At 35.8% G+C, this 13,395-nt stretch overlaps 1 protein-coding gene across 9 annotated transcripts in view; it reads left to right on the plus strand.

Annotated features, from left to right (window-relative positions):
* Positions 1–13,395, plus strand: part of LOC129727122 (dual specificity calcium/calmodulin-dependent 3',5'-cyclic nucleotide phosphodiesterase 1A-like) — a 601,383-nt gene that overhangs the window by 271,474 nt on the left and 316,514 nt on the right. The window lies entirely within an intron of this gene.

A 13,395-nucleotide genomic window follows, 5' to 3' on the forward strand; every position in this document is an offset into this window, starting at 1 on the left:
TAGTAATTTTTTATCCTTTTCATCTATCAGCTTAAAACCGAGTGAAGTTATGTGCTATGTATGTATTAAAATATGAACGTCGCAAATATGCAATCACCGTTAATGTGGATTATGGAATTTGATAATGAAACAAACCAAAGCAGCATGATGGGGTTGCATATGAAATTATTCCATGGTATATTTTATGATCGATATAGTGAACAAATAGTTGTTACTACAGAACAAGAAGTTGTTACTGTTAATATGGATTACTATGAATTTTCGTTTTTTTTACCTATAATCATCTAGATTTTCACGAATTCAAGAAAAGTTCCAATCAATATTCGCTTAGCTTCATTGAATATTACTCTCTGCTAAGAAATTTATGAAGTTCGAGAACCCTGAAAAATTGATTGGTGTAACTTTGAACTATTTTTTCTGCAAGGGTGTACCGAAAATGACCTGCCATATTCAGGGTAGATGTACTTTCATATTTTCAATTTTTTAAAGCTCCATGGAACGTTTTAAAAATGAGATGAGCTGAAAAGCCATCATAAAGGTGTCCGGGAATAGCCAACCATTTTATGCATAATTCGAATATTCAACACGGAGGACCTAATTTTTGCGGAAAGCTAATTAACACAGTTGGTCTTGAACAAAAAAAGTTAACAAATTTAAAACAAACCACAAACTTCCGTTTTTACAAGTTTTTATGGAAAAATGCAAAAGGTAAAGCGAAACACAACTTAAATAACACCTGTCGCAAACACACCAAACTTGTCAGCAAGTAATGCATCAGTGGTGGTAAATTTTCAGTTAGTGTTAGTTGAGTGCTTTTGTCAATTATTGAGCAAAGCGGCGAAACTGCGTCGTCTAATGCTCCGGCTTCGAAACACTTTTAAGAAGCGGTAAGAAAATTATTGTTGAATAATTCTTATGCCTTCGTGTCAGTAAGCAATTTGTACGGTATCGGTACCACGGTGTTCCAAATACCGTTATTAAAAAAAATACGACATCAAAACTGTTGATGCCAGTTTATTTTTTTTCACCATCCTACACTTCTGAGCCGATTTTAAAAATCTTTCTGGGAATAATTTTTGAGTTACGCCCTTTCAAAGTTTTAGGGGGGATTTATCATACAAAACAAAATTGAGTTACTTTTCCAAAACAAACTTAAATCATGGTTGGTATGATTTGCAGGCAACACATGTCCATTGACGAACTATTGAGAAGATTTAAACTATATTAGCACCACTGGAAAATTGTCCGGATCAAACAACAGTAAACATTATTTGACTCCTCAATCTACCAGAATTTAATAACTAGACTAATGGAAACCTTATATCTAGAACAAAAATGGTTTAATCCAAATATGATTCAACTATACAGAAAAAAAAACTTTAAAAATTTTCCACGTTAGATGATGTCTCGACTAACTGTTATAATCATAACTATTTGTTTTATGAAGGGTTTTGCGACAAGAGTGCTACAACAGTAGACAGATAGGGACAGCAAACGATGCCGTATTTTTTCCTGCTTTTTTACATTTCTTTTCAGTAGGTATGCCATTTCATAATGGAAAGATACACGATCCAACAACGAGTGGATTAAAATCTTTCCACTAGACGCTCAATTGTTATCTAGCAGGGCGATTATGACGACCATAAATTGGATGTAGCGCTCATAAAATGTAAGTCAAGAGACAAAAAACATAATTAGTCCATGAAGTAATACAAATCAGATTTTTGCGCGTAGTCATTGGATACAAAAGAGAAGGAAGAGGTAGGAGATTTAGTATAAACAGAGCTCAAAACTTTTCCTTATATATCCACGTATGTATAGCAAATAATGTTGATAGATGTACTTTAAACATAAACATAAGTGTAGTATATGAAAAATATTTGTTATTATAATAATTTTTCGAAACACCATCTAACGTGAACAGTATTTTCGGGTCATTTTTTGTATAATTGAACCATGTTCGGATTGAACCATTGTTGTAGAAGCTGTGAACTAAGGTACCAAATGATGTTTTTTGGGTTTTGGTTGAAAATTTTCCATTTTACCCGGGGTCTGACTTCTGACTAGAAAAAATTTCCGATGGTTCTAATACAGTTTAAGTCTTCTAAGGAGGCGTCAATGGGCATGTGTTGTCTGCAAAACTATACCTACTATGATTAGCGTTTATTTTGAAAGAGTAATTCAAGTTTTTTTGCCTGAGTAATCCTCTCTAAAACTTTAAAAGGGCGTAACTCAAAAATTACTCCAGGGATGATTTTCAAATTTGGCTCAGAAGTGCAGGATAGTAATACAAACTAACTGGCATTAACAGTTTCGAGGGCGTATTTTTTTATAATAACGGTGTTCGGAGCACCGTGAGTACGGTACGGTACGATACCGGTATTTGGACTTAATACGGTAATGTAGATAGTTCTAAAATGATTGATATTATGAGTAAATCGGATATGGTAGTCTAAAAATAACCAAAATCAGGCAGCATTGCTACCAAGAATATGTTCTAATATTACCAAGTTTTTAAACAATCACAATTAAGTATTCCTTGTCATATCACATTCGGTTTATTTCTTTATTTGAACACAAATAATTTTTTTTCTTGACTCTAAGCAAAGTCATGTTATTTTTAAGTATTGGTTAAGGAGAAAATGTAGCGATGAAGATAGAAAACTAAATTAACTGAAAAATATGATAGTAGAAACTACGAAAAATATAGTTCAGCAGGTGGGACTCGAACCCACAACTTCTAATCTCCGATCAGATACGTTTCCGTTACACCACCACAGAACGTTAAAGACATAGAAGACAAAGGCAACATACCAAATATGGATTAAATTGTTCTCAAGATACGATGCTAGTCTAACATGTCCGTCCTCGTATGTCTCAATATCAGTTAAGTAGAGACTATTAGTGACAGTAAGATTCTAACACTAGCTCCGCAATTGTCCTCTCCTGTAAACAAATCTGTCTAATGAACAGGCATCACAACAGGTTCTGACCAGGCATTCCAAAAGTACAACCTATTTACTGTCTTCTCAGAATACTTTTTCTGCTGCTGAGGCAACAGAGCTTCACTAAGTGTAACGAAAATTGTAAACGAAATTGTGTTACGCATTTCACACATTTTATATGCGAAGTCAGAGCAATCATCGTGCGTTTTGAGGGGACATATTGGTTGATAAGGGTTTGAACTTTTGCGTGTGGGATTTGTAGATAGAATCTTCAAACTGGAATAATTTTTAAACCGTTGTATTTAGCAATACTGCATAAAAATGAGCTAATGGCAGAATTGAATCTTTCCTCCGTTGTTGATTTTCTCCGTTGCGGGACAAATGTCAATAAAATTGTTCATCTTGTAAACTTGTCGAGATCAACAATATTTCAAGTTGAAAGATGCTAAGGAAACACAAAAATGTCCCAAAAATTATTCCTGAGTTTTTGAAGCAGGAAGTTTTGTTGCCTAGAAGTTCTAACCTTCATCCACTGGACTATTTCCTGTGCGTAGTCGTTGAATGGGGTATCAATAGAGCTCCTGACACAACAATCGCTCCACGCAAGTCCAAAATAAAAGATGATGACTTCAATGAGATGTTAAAACAACATTGTAGCAGTGGTTAGAAGCGAAAAGCCACAGTCGTCAAGAAAACGGGCAACTTTTTTGAATGAAATCGTTGTAAAATACCAAATTGTTTGAAAAAAAAAACAATCGATATGACGTTTATCAAAGAATTATCTTTTGAAAATTATTTCGGTAGTATAATAACACTGTGTTACAGATGAAAAAAAAAATGCAAGCACTTCTGAAGTGATCTAGTGTAGGTTATAGATCTTATTGAGTGTAACATTCGCTCATACTAGAAATTTTCCAAACATATAAAAAAATTGATGTTATGGTCAGAATATCGTAAACCTCAGCGCATACATTTTTTTCAACTTGGCCAATTCTAAACCGATTTTCAATGCTTTAGTAGTTTTGGAAAGGGAAAAAATAGAGCTTTCTAAATATATGCAAGTTTGTACTAATTTCATGAACAAACATTAAGTTATTTGAGTTGAAATCTTATTTTTTATACTTTCTCACGCAATTTGTCGACTTAACATGAAATTTGCGACTTATTTTTGTAGGAAAAACTCTACAAATCCACTGGGATTTTGAAAGTATATTCGAAAACGATTCAAATATGGGTGATTTTGTGAAATTGGTTTGAACTTTTTAGAAGTTCTTAAACGCTGTAGCACAGTGTTATTTAGTTCAGAAATACTGTGCGCACCCTGTAGAAACCGGATATTCATGCTTTTCTGGTCGGAATGTAAACGATTTATTCATTTCACTAAGATAATGTTGTCATATTTCAAGTCAAGTTATTTGAAACAAGCAATCTATTAGCATATTTGATTATAATAATTTATATTAAAGGTGTTAAGTGTGATAAGTAATCATAGAAAGTTTGTCTATGAAAAACGCTTAATCGGTTTTACAAAATCCATCAAACACCCCCTAATAAGAAAAATAAATTCGCATGTTTGGTTTTAAATGGTTTGAACATCTTTTTTACTTCTTCCGTAAATGCAGCAAAAAGCGGATAATTTTTTTACCGGCGTACAGTGGGACGCAATCAAATATAGTGGGACATCGGTGTTTGTTACGAAACGCATAGTTTTAGCGTTTCGATGTTTTCTAGAAAGTTTCTCAGTTCTGTAAGTACTTTATTTGGATGGTTACATTTTTTGTTAAAGAAATTCAGAAGAATTAAGTAATTTATTTCTAGAACTAAGTATTTCGAGCAAGGTTGTAGAATATCAAAAAATTCTATATCGTAATCTGACAAAGTTATAAGGTATAAGGTATAAAGCCCCAAACCCCCCTCTACCCAATTTTTTTGCGTGATATCTTTTTTATTTAACTTTTCCATTGTTCAAGTGTTCTACAAAGCTAAAACTGAGATAAATTTTCACAGTTCTGTAGAAGAAATTGTATCGCCATCTCTTAGTTTGGAAAAGTTATGTCTGTTTTTGCAATTTTCTGACACAGTTTTCACGAGAGCATATCTTGCGTTTCTTTCTTCATATATTGTGTACTAACGATACAATCGGATCTGATCAACCAGTTTGGTGAGTTTTGCTCCTGTTGGGGTGATTGCATGGCTTCCGGGGGAAGCCTGGCTGTATCTTTCTTGTGTTCACTATGAGCATTCATTTGAGCAACAAATAAAAGCTCAGCAGCAGTCCTCAGCAACCCGCCATCTTTTGCTTTAATCAGTCAGTCAATCAAAGAATTGTTTGAGTTGAACGTGGTTCAAAACTTCTGCAAGCCAAGCTTTATTACGATCTGCGAATCAATTGTCCCAATTTCAATCGGAACATATGACAAGTGACGAAGATAAAAAATTGACCAAAATTCCAAAATAGTTGCAAGTTATCTTCCGAATAATTATTCCAGTTCGATCCCGGTCAATATATACACACAATTGGAAATTATCCTAACAAAATAAAACTGAAAGTGGCTGCCAATATCTGCCTTTCTACAAGATATGCTCTCGCGAAAATTGTGTCAGAAATTTCAAAAACAGTCATAACTCATCCAAACTAAGAAATAGCGATACACTTTCTTCTACAAAAATGTTGCAAGTAGTCTAAGTTTGAACTTTGTAGAACACTATAATAATGGTAAAATTAATAAAAGAGAGTTATCATGCAAAAATATATTTTAAGGGGGTGCATTACTATTATACCTCATAACTTTGTCAGATTAAGAGATAGAAATTTTCGGTCTTCTACAAACTTACTCGAAACAGTTAGTCTTATAATGTTTCGGCAGAAAGTTATCAAGTTTACCAAGAAATAAAAACAAATAAATTCTTATTTTAATATACACCCCCTGAAACAAAATCACAGGAGGGTTGTGTGCAAGGCCACAACTGCAAGGTTGAAGTAGAATACTTTTACAAGAAAGATAACCCGGCTGCTTGCGTGTCAGTCATTTTGAAATCGGATTTGTTTCGTATATACCGCTTGTTAAGCACTGTATCAACAAATCGCAATAAACATCGCACTGCTGTGCATTTGCAGCAGCATCAAACCTCAGTTGCAGTTATTAATAACCATTTATTATGCTCTTCCAAATACATTTTGTAGCATTGAAAAAGGCCGATTGCTGCAATTGCAATTTTCATTCAATTATTGCATAAATGCTTCATGGTCAGATAGCGTTCGATATCCGCTCTGACATAATAAATTTTTCGAACGTTGTGGAATGATATAACTGGAAAAATTGGTGTGGCTAAATTAATTCCAGTTATACCATTCTACAACGTTCGAAAAATGTTATTTCGTATGTCGTAATACTCACGTACGAAAAATACATCTCATTCATTCTGGGCCCGCCTTTATTTTCAGTTCATTCAGATTTTCTCAGTTTCGTAACACGGATGTACAAAAACGATTTCTTATGGACATTCTGTCGAGCCGGACCGATAGAGCTCTCATTAAGGCAACAAAATAATATGTATTGTGTCGTGTTGTGTGGCTTGGAAGAAAAAAATGTTTCCGTCTCCGTGTCGCATGGAAGCAAATTGTTGCGTGTTTTATATTGCCGATGGTAGACATGAGTATTAAGGTCGAAATTCTGCTGTGATGTCAAACTTTAACCGTCTTATTCGAGACGTTACATCCTTGTTAATGAAGTGTTGTGATTTTTCTAAAACAGACTCAGCATCGTGAGCAGAACGCGCCGAACTTTGCTGTTTGAAATCGGATTTGTTTCGTATATACCGCTTGTTATGCACAGTATCAACAAATCGTAATTAACATCACACTGCTGTTCATTTGCAGCAGCATCAAACCTCAGTTGCAGTTTATTAAAAACCTTTCATTATGCTCTTCCAAAAACATTTAGTAGCCTCGAGAATGTCCGATTGCTGCAATTGCAATTTTCATTCAATTATTGCATAAATGCTCCATGGTCAGATATACCCGCTGCAACTGCTACGCTATTCGTAGCCATGCCACAGTTGTGGCCGCTATACGCTGCAATTGGTATCCGCTGTCCCTGCATCAGCTGGCCAAGCTGCTATCGATGCTGAGATCCGCTGCAACTAGTGCGCTATCCATTGCTACGCCACAGCTGTGGCCGCTATCCGCTATCGCTGGTATCCACTGCACTGCTACTGCTAAGGGATGACTGCTGTTGTCGCTGTCTAGAACTCTTATGAGCGGCTTCGGCTGAAACAAGCTCTTATATAGGCCAAATATTGTATGATTCTGTCGACCGTGCTTGGGAAGCAATCATATAACGACTAATCAGAGGTCGAATTTTTCGTTTTGACAAGGCTTGACTATTTTCAATAGTACAATAGTTTGAATAATAAAATTACAATTATCTTCATTTGGAAATAATCTTGAAAAAATTTAAAATCTATTGCTGCAAGAACGAAAGAAATCCATCGAGTACTAACCGATTTATTAGCATTTGAAATCGGACATATTTTTCACTTTTTTCGGTTTTAGATTTTCATTTCGCATCCTAATGTAGCCGAACTTCCTGAGAGAAGTATTCTACTTCAAAAATGTTAACATCCAAATGAAGTGTTTATAAAACTGTGAAGCTTTCTATAAGACATCGAAACACAAAAATCATGCGGCACAAACACCGATGTCCCACTATTTTTAATTTCATCCCACTGTGCGGTGGAGAATTATACAACCAATTGCTTTAACTAGTTCTGGTAAAAATCATTCCCACTAGCGAAATCATTCGAAAATTTCAACCAATTTTTTTAAATTTTTACTTCTAATGAAGGCTGCACCCTTCCAGATACACTACTTTTTCATCCGTGTAACGAGCTGTCATACTCTGAGGAAATATTTTATGCGCATCGTTCACGGCCACGCAATAACATTTACTGAGAATCCAACCAAATGTTTTTTACTGTTTTTTTGGCGGGAAGCGAAAATTTAAAAAAAAAACTACAAACGTATTAAAAATTAAACAAAAAAATTGATCCAAAAGCAGACTTTCCGGTTTTTTGGGGTAATGTTCCTCCCATCCATCACAAGTCGCGTAACATTACACGAAGCGAATTCACAGAATTACAGTTCACAGAACAACACTCAAAGTAAAGTTTTTAAAAATGAAATGATAATGATGATGAAAAAAATGGAAGGGAGAATAAGCATTGCATGATAGCGAAATACTTCCCTGCCATGGTAACACTAACGTGTATAATACAGTCCCTATATTTACAGTCTGTCTGTTAGCAAATCATGCAATCTGACAACCGGATAACTTGATCAAAATGGTTGGCAGTATTGCAAATTATTGAAACGCTGAATGGCAAATATTCGTCTTGGTCTTATGTAAACTGTTGCTTTGTCCTATAACCTAAAATCAAATATATATTAATTTAGTCGATACACAACAGCTGATAATATTCCTCAAATATAATTTCAACTATGTTTGCAAACTTGTTTGCCGTCTTTTTTTTCCAGAACATCTGATTATGATAGAAATTTTCATATGTGATTAAAATATGTGACAAAAATATGTGTGGTTTACTGTCTCTTATATAGTCTTTGAATCAATATTGAAATAGTTGAAATTATTTTGACAATATCATTTCAGGTCTCAATAAAAAAAAGCAAAGCCTTGGTGCTACATTCTGTATCGGAACTCGACCTTCTGTTTATTCTACACAGACTTCGCTGCCAACTGTTAAGTGTACAGGACAATTGCGGGGTTAGCGCTACGATCCTACTGACACTAATAACAGTCTCTCCCGAGCCGAGACTCGAACCTGCGACGACTGGCTTGTTAGGCCAGCATCGTACCTCGAGACCAGCTGGACAGCTTTTAACACGATTGTTATATAACCCATAAGGAACACGAAAAGTGCATGGGAGCTAGAATTTATTTTTTGTACCACCCTAGTGCCCTGGTATGGAGTTGTGAGGTAACTTTCGAAGAAGTTAAACCTCGATGAAGCAAGAGCTCCGCAAAGACACATGCTTAGTTATGTGAGAGGCTGTTCTATTAATGGTTTTGTGAAATCAAAAGTCGTGCATTTTTTTCAAATATGAGTTAAATTTTCCTCACTAATGGGTAACTTTAATTTAACGTGTATTTGACTCCAACTGTAAACAACGCACTATCGTATACAACAGGTCCGGCCATCTATAACCAGCCGTCGTTTACATTCACTTGCTTTCAAATGGAACAGAGAGTAAGACGTCACACTCGCTGTTGTAAAAGCTTTGCGAGAGAATAAAAGTAACGAAAATTTGAAATTTGTTTTTACTGTACTGCCGTAATCTCGCAGACTGACGCAAGCGCCATTTTTTCAAATATGGGGTTCTAAGGCCAATTTGTTCGTTATTCGAAGACCCATCTTTTGGTATCTTTCTTTTAGTTGTTACTTATTCGTACGTTGCATAAAATCAAGAAAACTGAATAACGTATGCACCATTTCAATACAAAAGTGACAAGTAACCCGTTCGATTTTGGGTCGTATTGAAAAACTGATCAAATGGATGTACGTCATAATGATGTATCACGGCAGTGTACGTTATTTTGTTATTATAAACTTATTGAATCATATAATAAATAAGTTTTCATAATAATTTTAAAGTCTTAAATTGATTATATCATGACAAAAAAGGTTTTCTTTTTTTTGGCACGGTTCCGGTTTTGGCAACTGAAATTTAAAATTTTGTTGCCAAAAACGGAAACTTACTGTACCATGTTTTGTTAGCTCATACTATTTTAGTAGCTCTAAGCAAATATTGAGTTGTGAATGCTTATGGTAAAATCCAAAGTGTTCATCTGCAAAAATTCAACTTTCATTGATGTGTGACACCATCCTATTGAGAATAATTCTCTCAGGCAGTTTACTGAGCGAAGGAACCAAACTCGATGGTCGACAACTTGAAGCCACAACTGAATTTTTATCCGTCCCTGAAATTGGAATGGATTTCACAATTTTACATATTTTGAAACAAATATTAAAGGTTTAAAAAACAGTTGTGCTAAAACTTCTAAAATCTAATTGTCGCCAGTGGCTATAAAATTTTTAAAATTTTTGACAATTAATTTCATTTCATTTACAATCAGCTTAAATTACTTCTGCAGGTAAAAATTTCTGGAAAAAAAATTGCTGTAGGTATTGACAAGTGACTTTATCTTAAATAGAACTCATAAAATTTCGTAAAATTAAGACCTAAACGACTATGTTATGTCGGAGCAAAGGAGTAATTTTAGATTTCTTTTTTTTGTCTGTGACTCGTTTCGATCTTCGATGATTAACGATTTTATTTTCTTGAGGAAGTCATTTACTAATCATGGAGACATTATACAAAAATAAGAATCGTTATATAAGTGCATTCAAGAAAAAACGCTACAAACCGGTGGGTGTTTATCTATTCTGCCTGAGAAACGCAAAAGGTCTCTGTTGGCAGATGTTGGTACACTGTACAACTGTAGAATATCTCCCAGCTGACAATCGAGCATTCGGCTGATAAGTTGGACCAGAATCGTAGCTCGAATCTCAAATAGTTCCTCAAATTGTAATAAATCAATACTAATATTAACGACGAACGAAAAATCACATGTTGGAAGCACTTTTTGGCAACACCACAAAATCCGCACAACAGAATGAATATTCATTTTACATTTTTTTTAGATTTGGCATTCCATGTAATTAACGTTCGTGATTAATCTATAAAGACGTTGAGCGCTACAGACCAAATCGCCGACATCAATCTGCAGCCGTTAATTTTTGTACACAGCCCAAGCTGTCCCTTCGATACAGCGGCGCGGCGGCGTGATCGGTTTCGCGTCCAGAGATTTCTGCAATTTCATCACTTGTCGCCTAGGTGGCGTGCCGACCTATCAAACTATCGCTGAACTGCACAACGTGGCCAGCACCGCATTAAACTTCCATCCGCACCGCCCAGCTGGTAGCGAAGCAGAACAGGAGAGAGTAATGCAAGGCAAACAAATTAGTGTCAGTGGATTGTCGAATTAATAAGCGCTCCGAAGTAGCTAGCACCCATGTCGCATTCAACAGATACGGCAAGATTTCGGCGGTTCGGTTGATTGCTTACTTCGGGTGTACAAGACCTTTTGATATATTGAAGCTTAACATGATCAAAAAATTTTAATTGCACTCTGCCTGACTGACATACTAAATCACCGCCAGCAATCGAACCGGGCCGTGGAACGGGTGAAGCCCGTAGACTCGAATTCACCGAGGACGGCCACACCTTGAGGTTGCTGGCTGCGAGGAAATATGACGTTCGCCGGAGGCGCCATCCGAGCAACGGAACATTCGAACAATCGATACGCATAAGGCAGATGAAGTGTTGTGTATTATTGGTGACCCCCTCCGAGCCGCAAGTTGCGATGAAATCTTATCGTAATTAAGAGCGACGTACCGCAAGCATGGAACCCCATTTGTGTCCATTGTATGCACTGTGGCCACAGCCACAACACAAACAGCAAGTGCTAATGACTGCGATTACTAAATTGATTGATCTGATCACCGAAACTCACTGTCCCACTGCTCGGAGCTGGAGAAATTAATTATGCCATCGACGTGCCGAACAGATCTTCAACCGAAAGACAGCCGGCGGCACTCGAGCTCTTTAGCTTTAAGATGAAAGCTGGCTTGTACCTGGTTGATTGAAATGAAAAGTTTTGTTATCAAACAAAACTTTGTCGAGCAGCAGAAAACTTATCACTACTAGGTGGATTGTTTCCTCATTATTACTTTTCCTGTGTCCTGTAAAAACAACCGCTTGTAATAAAAGGCTGTGTGGCAGTTTGTACTGCAACACTGCTTCGAGGGTCTCAATTAGCCCGCTATCAGCGATCCACGATCGGTAAAAAAACGGGGTCTGTGTGAGAACGGAACGTCTCATTACAATGTACCGGAATGGGTGATCGTTAAATCGGTGTGCATTTTTTCGCCGCTGTCTTTACACACGCATGAGAGTCCGTTATTTAAGATTTGCTTTGGAATCGGTCGATTCGAGGTTTACAGTTGTTATCATTTTGATGAACCTTTAGAGAGCCGATTTTTCATTAAAGCGTCCTCGCACGCAGTTTGTCGGAACTGAATTATAAAGAAAAGGTTCAGTAACAAGGTTATTATAAATGAGAGAAATGAGCAAACATTCCAAACCGATCTAAGACCCTCATCTGCATTTGAGATTGCTACTCTACAACCAGCCGGTCGTTTTTGTTCATAGATAAAAGCAAAGCCAAATTATTGGATGATTAAAGTTTATTACCATTATTTATCCTTTTGCGACTGGGGTGAAATCAGAAAACATAATAAAATAAAACTGAGGAAAAGGGTCGTTCATAATTTTGGAATGTCTTCTGACGAAAAGCAATTCAACGTACCATTTTCTATTTCATGACCTGCTACAAGAATAATATAAAACAATTTCGATGAAACACTTGGTGAGATATTATAACCTCCATTGTTTTAGCCATAAACATCGTGAGAACTAGAATCTGCGCACACACTTTTGGAAGTAATTCCAAACTGGCACAAAATTTATAGTTTTAGCTTGCCGCATTGTAAACCATGCAAACATCATATGCACACTGCAATGAGAGCAGTATAGCCTGCCTAGAAGCCTCCTCTGTGCCAGAACGTATTTCCAATTTTACCCAGTCACAGAAAATTTATGTCTGTTTTTAGGTATCTCTAAACTGAAATGTTATTTCGCCTTGTTTTATTTTTTAAAATAGTATCAGTATTCAGGATCCATGTTTCATGCACTATATCAAATATGCTGTGCAATACGCTTACAAAAATGTGCAAATTCACATTTTTCATTATCTGTGTTAATCTCTATTTGAAAAAGAAATTTTTCTTTATTCGTGATTTTTTTTTTTAATTTAACAGCACAAAAAAAAGGGAAAACAATGTGCGGGTATCATGTTAAACCAGTCTTAATGTGTTTTTATGGAGTCCTACATTTTGTTTTGTTTTGTTTTTTTTTTTTTTTTTTGATAAAAGTTTGAGCTTGATAAGATTTTGTTAAGTTAACCCTCAAAGCGGTCAAAATTTGACCTACGACGATTGATGAGATGTTTCTATACTATTGCCTTCAACATTACATCTAATTTATGGCATTTTCTCGAACTATCGACAAAGTCAACCTCTCTAATTAAATATCCCATATAATAAGCCATCAGCAGCATATGATTGAGAATATGTTTCATTACTATTATCATGAATACTTCAGTAACTGCATTCTAATTCTTCGTTTTAAATTCAACCGAGCTCAAAAGTTCCAGAAGGTCGATAATTTTCAAAAACATCAATCAGAAGGGTTGTATGCAAAGCCATGACTGCAAGGCTGACGTAAAACTACTGTTTGTACTTGCATTGT

This window comes from Wyeomyia smithii, chromosome 3 (assembly GCF_029784165.1).
Source record: "Wyeomyia smithii strain HCP4-BCI-WySm-NY-G18 chromosome 3, ASM2978416v1, whole genome shotgun sequence".
Taxonomy (NCBI): domain Eukaryota; kingdom Metazoa; phylum Arthropoda; class Insecta; order Diptera; family Culicidae; genus Wyeomyia; species Wyeomyia smithii.